Here is a 6,504-nt window from a genome sequence, read left to right as displayed (position 1 = left end):
TTACAGGCGGGGGTGTGGCCGCTTTGAAACAGGAAGCTGTAACTGGTCAGGCTTACAGGCGGGGGTGTGGCCGCTTTGAAACAGGAAGCTGTAACTGATCAGGCTTACAGGCGGGGGAGTGGCCGCTTTGAAACAGGAAGCTGTAACTGATCAGGCTTACAGGCGGGGGAGTGGCCGCTTTGAAACAGGAAGCTGTAACTGATCAGGCTTACAGGCGGGGGTGTGGCCGCTTTGAAACAGGAAGCTGTAACTGGTCAGGCTTACAGGCGGGGGTGTGGCCGCTTTGAAACAGGAAGCTGTAACTGGTCAGGCTTACAGGCGGGGGTGTGGCCGCTTTGAAACAGGAAGCTGTAACTGGTCAGGCTTACAGGCGGGGGTGTGGCCGCTTTGAAACAGGAAGCTGTAACTGGTCAGGCTTACAGGCGGGGGTGTGGCCGCTTTGAAACAGGAAGCTGTAACTGGTCAGGCTTACAGGCGGGGGTGTGGCCGCTTTGAAACAGGAAGCTGTAACTGGTCAGGCTTACAGGCGGGGGTGTGGCCGCTTTGAAACAGGAAGCTGTAACTGGTCAGGCTTACAGGCGGGGGTGTGGCCGCTTTGAAACAGGAAGCTGTAACTGGTCAGGCTTACAGGCGGGTGAGTGGCCGCTTTGAAACAGGAAGCTGTAACTGGTCAGGCTTAAAGGCGGGGGTGTGGCCGCTTTGAAACAGGAAGCTGTAACTGGTCAGGCTTACAGGCGGGGGTGTGGCGGCTTTGAAACAGGAAGCTGTAACTGGTCAGGCTTACAGGCGGGGGTGTGGCGGCTTTGAAACAGGAAGCTGTAACTGGTCAGGCTTACAGGCGGGGGTGTGGCCGCTTTGAAACAGGAAGCTGTAACTGGTCAGGCTTACAGGCGGGGGTGTGGCCGCTTTGAAACAGGAAGCTCTAACTGGTCAGGCTTACAGGCGGGGGTGTGGCCGCTTTGAAACAGGAAGCTGTAACTGGTCAGGCTTACAGGCGGGGGTGTGGCCGCTTTGAAACAGGAAGCTGTAACTGGTCAGGCTTACAGGCGGGGGTGTGGCCGCTTTGAAACAGGAAGCTGTAACTGGTCAGGCTTACAGGCGGGGGTGTGGCCGCTTTGAAACAGGAAGCTGTAACTGGTCAGGCTTACAGGCGGGGGTGTGGCCGCTTTGAAACAGGAAGCTGTAACTGGTCAGGCTTACAGGCGGGGGTGTGGCCGCTTTGAAACAGAAAGCTGTAACTGGTCAGGCTTACAGGCGGGGGTGTGGCCGCTTTGAAACAGGAAGCTGTAACTGGTCAGGCTTACAGGCGGGGGTGAGGCCGCTTTGAAACAGGAAGCTGTAACTGGTCAGGCTTACAGGCGGGGGTGTGGCCGCTTTGAAACAGAAAGCTGTAACTGGTCAGGCTTACAGGCGTGGGTGTGGCCGCTTTGAAACAGGAAGCTGTAACTGGTCAGGCTTACAGGCGTGGGTGTGGCCGCTTTGAAACAGGAAGCTGTAACTGGTCAGGCTTACAGGCGTGGGTGTGGCCGCTTTGAAACAGGAAGCTGTAACTGGTCAGGCTTACAGGCGGGGGTGTGGCCGCTTTGAAACAGAAAGCTGTAACTGGTCAGGCTTACAGGCGGGGGTGTGGCCGCTTTGAAACAGAAAGCTGTAACTGGTCAGGCTTACAGGCGGGGGTGTGGCCGCTTTGAAACAGGAAGCTGTAACTGGTCAGGCTTACAGGCGGGGGTGTGGCCGCTTTGAAACAGGAAGCTGTAACTGGTCAGGCTTACAGGCGGGGGTGTGGCCGCTTTGAAACAGGAAGCTGTAACTGGTCAGGCTTACAGGCCGGGGTGTGGCCGCTTTGAAACAGGAAGCTGTAACTGGTCAGGCTTACAGGCGGGGGTGTGGCCGCTTTGAAACAGGAAGCTGTAACTGGTCAGGCTTACAGGCGGGGGTGTGGCCGCTTTGAAACAGGAAGCTGTAACTGATCAGGCTTACAGGCGGGGGGTGTGGCCGCTTTGAAACAGAAAGCTGTAACTGGTCAGGCTTACAGGCGGGGGTGTGGCCGCTTTGAAACAGGAAGCTCTAACTGGTCAGGCTTACAGGCGGGGGTGTGGCCGCTTTGAAACAGGAAGCTCTAACTGGTCAGGCTTACAGGCGGGGGTGTGGCCGCTTTGAAACAGGAAGCTCTAACTGGTCAGGCTTACAGGCGGGGGTGTGGCCGCTTTGAAACAGGAAGCTGTAACTGGTCAGGCTTACAGGCGGGGGTGTGGCCGCTTTGAAACAGGAAGCTGTAACTGGTCAGGCTTACAGGCGGGGGTGTGGCCGCTTTGAAACAGGAAGCTGTAACTGGTCAGGCTTAAAGGCGGGGGTGTGGCCGCTTTGAAACAGGAAGCTGTAACTGGTCAGGCTTACAGGCGGGGGTGTGGCGGCTTTGAAACAGGAAGCTGTAACTGGTCAGGCTTACAGGCGGGGGTGTGGCCGCTTTGAAACAGGAAGCTGTAACTGGTCAGGCTTACAGGCGGGGGTGTGGCCGCTTTGAAACAGGAAGCTGTAACTGATCAGGCTTACAGGCGGGGGTGTGGCCGCTTTGAAACAGAAAGCTGTAACTGATCAGGCTTACAGGCGGGGGTGTGGCCGCTTTGAAACAGAAAGCTGTAACTGGTCAGGCTTACAGGCGGGGGTGTGGCCGCTTTGAAACAGAAAGCTGTAACTGGTCAGGCTTACAGGCGGGGGTGTAGCCGCTTTGAAACAGGAAGCTGTAACTGGTCAGGCTTACAGGCGGGGGTGTGGCCGCTTTGAAACAGGAAGCTGTAACTGGTCAGGCTTACAGGCGGGGGTGTGGCCGCTTTGAAACAGGAAGCTGTAACTGGTCAGGCTTACAGGCGGGGGTGTGGCCGCTTTGAAACAGGAAGCTCTAACTGGTCAGGCTTACAGGCGGGGGTGTGGCCGCTTTGAAACAGGAAGCTGTAACTGATCAGGCTTACAGGCGGGGGTGTGGCCGCTTTGAAACAGGAAGCTGTAACTGATCAGGCTTACAGGCGGGGGTGTGGCCGCTTTGAAACAGGAAGCTGTAACTGATCAGGCTTACAGGCGGGGGTGTGGCCGCTTTGAAACAGAAAGCTGTAACTGGTCAGGCTTACAGGCGGGGGTGTGGCCGCTTTGAAACAGGAAGCTGTAACTGGTCAGGCTTACAGGCGGGGGTGTGGCCGCTTTGAAACAGGAAGCTGTAACTGGTCAGGCTTACAGGCGGGGTTGTGGCCGCTTTGAAACAGGAAGCTCTAACTGGTCAGGCTTACAGGCGGGGGTGTGGCCGCTTTGAAACAGGAAGCTGTAACTGATCAGGCTTACAGGCGGGGGTGTGGCCGCTTTGAAACAGGAAGCTGTAACTGATCAGGCTTACAGGCGGGGGTGTGGCCGCTTTGAAACAGGAAGCTGTAACTGATCAGGCTTACAGGCGGGGGTGTGGCCGCTTTGAAACAGAAAGCTGTAACTGGTCAGGCTTACAGGCGGGGGTGTGGCCGCTTTGAAACAGGAAGCTGTAACTGGTCAGGCTTACAGGCGGGGGTGTGGCCGCTTTGAAACAGGAAGCTGTAACTGGTCAGGCTTACAGGCGGGGGTGTGGCCGCTTTGAAACAGGAAGCTGTAACTGGTCAGGCTTACAGGCGGGGGTGTGGCCGCTTTGAAACAGAAAGCTGTAACTGGTCAGGCTTACAGGCGGGGGTGTGGCCGCTTTGAAACAGGAAGCTGTAACTGGTCAGGCTTACAGGCGGGGGTGTGGCCGCTTTGAAACAGGAAGCTGTAACTGGTCAGGCTTACAGGCGGGGGTGTGGCCGCTTTGAAACAGGAAGCTGTAACTGGTAAGGCTTACAGGCGGGGGTGTGGCCGCTTTGAAACAGGAAGCTGTAACTGGTCAGGCTTACAGGCGGGGGTGTGGCCGCTTTGAAACAGGAAGCTGTAACTGGTCAGGCTTACAGGCGGGGGTGTGGCCGCTTTGAAACAGGAAGCTGTAACTGGTCAGGCTTACAGGCGGGGGTGTGGCGGCTTTGAAACAGGAAGCTGTAACTGTTCAGGCTTACAGGCGGGGGTGTGGCGGCTTTGAAACAGGAAGCTGTAACTGGTCAGGCTTACAGGCGGGGGTGTGGCGGCTTTGAAACAGGAAGCTGTAACTGGTCAGGCTTACAGGCGGGGGTGTGGCCGCTTTGAAACAGGAAGCTGTAACTGGTCAGGCTTACAGGCGGGGGTGTGGCCGCTTTGAAACAGGAAGCTCTAACTGGTCAGGCTTACAGGCGGGGGTGTGGCCGCTTTGAAACAGGAAGCTGTAACTGGTCAGGCTTACAGGCGGGGGTGTGGCCGCTTTGAAACAGGAAGCTGTAACTGGTCAGGCTTACAGGCGGGGGTGTGGCCGCTTTGAAACAGGAAGCTGTAACTGGTCAGGCTTACAGGCGGGGGTGTGGCCGCTTTGAAACAGGAAGCTGTAACTGGTCAGGCTTACAGGCGGGGGTGTGGCCGCTTTGAAACAGGAAGCTGTAACTGATCAGGCTTACAGGCGGGGGTGTGGCCGCTTTGAAACAGGAAGCTGTAACTGATCAGGCTTACAGGCGGGGGTGTGGCCGCTTTGAAACAGGAAGCTGTAACTGATCAGGCTTACAGGCGGGGGTGTGGCCGCTTTGAAACAGAAAGCTGTAACTGGTCAGGCTTACAGGCGGGGGTGTGGCCGCTTTGAAACAGGAAGCTGTAACTGGTCAGGCTTACAGGCGGGGGTGTGGCCGCTTTGAAACAGGAAGCTCTAACTGGTCAGGCTTACAGGCGGGGGTGTGGCCGCTTTGAAACAGGAAGCTCTAACTGGTCAGGCTTACAGGCGGGGGTGTGGCCGCTTTGAAACAGGAAGCTGTAACTGGTCAGGCTTACAGGCGGGGGTGTGGCCGCTTTGAAACAGGAAGCTGTAACTGGTCAGGCTTACAGGCGGGGGTGTGGCCGCTTTGAAACAGGAAGCTGTAACTGGTCAGGCTTACAGGCGGGGGTGAGGCCGCTTTGAAACAGGAAGCTGTAACTGGTCAGGCTTACAGGCGGGGGTGTGGCCGCTTTGAAACAGAAAGCTGTAACTGGTCAGGCTTACAGGCGGGGGTTTGGCCGCTTTGAAACAGGAAGCTGTAACTGGTCAGGCTTACAGGCGGGGGTGTGGCCGCTTTGAAACAGGAAGCTGTAACTGGTCAGGCTTACAGGCGGGGGTGTGGCGGCTTTGAAACAGGAAGCTCTAACTGGTCAGGCTTACAGGCGGGGGTGTGGCCGCTTTGAAACAGGAAGCTGTAACTGGTCAGGCTTACAGGCGGGGGTGTGGCCGCTTTGAAACAGGAAGCTGTAACTGATCAGGCTTACAGGCGGGGGTGTGGCCGCTTTGAAACAGGAAGCTGTAACTGATCAGGCTTACAGGCGGGGGTGTGGCCGCTTTGAAACAGAAAGCTGTAACTGGTCAGGCTTACAGGCGGGGGTGTGGCCGCTTTGAAACAGGAAGCTGTAACTGGTCAGGCTTACAGGCGGGGGTGTGGCCGCTTTGAAACAGGAAGCTGTAACTGGTCAGGCTTACAGGCGGGGGTGTGGCCGCTTTGAAACAGAAAGCTGTAACTGGTCAGGCTTACAGGCGGGGGTGTGGCCGCTTTGAAACAGGAAGCTGTAACTGGTCAGGCTTACAGGCGGGGGTGTGGCCGCTTTGAAACAGGAAGCTGTAACTGGTCAGGCTTACAGGCGGGGGTGTGGCCGCTTTGAAACAGGAAGCTGTAACTGGTCAGGCTTACAGGCGGGGGTGTGGCCGCTTTGAAACAGGAAGCTGTAACTGGTCAGGCTTACAGGCGGGGGTGTGGCCGCTTTGAAACAGGAAGCTGTAACTGGTCAGGCTTACAGGCGGGGGTGTGGCCGCTTTGAAACAGGAAGCTGTAACTGGTCAGGCTTACAGGCGGGGGTGTGGCCGCTTTGAAACAGGAAGCTGTAACTGATCAGGCTTACAGGCGGGGGTGTGGCCGCTTTGAAACAGGAAGCTGTAACTGATCAGGCTTACAGGCGGGGGTGTGGCCGCTTTGAAACAGAAAGCTGTAACTGGTCAGGCTTACAGGCGGGGGTGTGGCCGCTTTGAAACAGGAAGCTGTAACTGGTCAGGCTTACAGGCGGGGGTGAGGCCGCTTTGAAACAGGAAGCTGTAACTGGTCAGGCTTACAGGCGGGGGTGTGGCCGCTTTGAAACAGGAAGCTGTAACTGGTCAGGCTTACAGGCGGGGGTGTGGCCGCTTTGAAACAGGAAGCTGTAACTGGTCAGGCTTACAGGCGGGGGTGTGGCCGCTTTGAAACAGGAAGCTGTAACTGGTCAGGCTTACAGGCGGGGGTGTGGCCGCTTTGAAACAGGAAGCTGTAACTGGTCAGGCTTACAGGCGGGGGTGTGGCCGCTTTGAAACAGGAAGCTGTAACTGGTCAGGCTTACAGGCGGGGGTGTGGCCGCTTTGAAACAGGAAGCTGTAACTGGTCAGGCTTA

This window comes from Perissodus microlepis, chromosome 11, assembly GCF_051167445.1.
Source record: "Perissodus microlepis isolate ML-2025 ecotype Zambia chromosome 11, ASM5116744v1, whole genome shotgun sequence".
NCBI classification, from domain to species: Eukaryota; Metazoa; Chordata; class Actinopteri; order Cichliformes; family Cichlidae; genus Perissodus; species Perissodus microlepis.
This window is presented reverse-complemented; position numbering follows the sequence as displayed.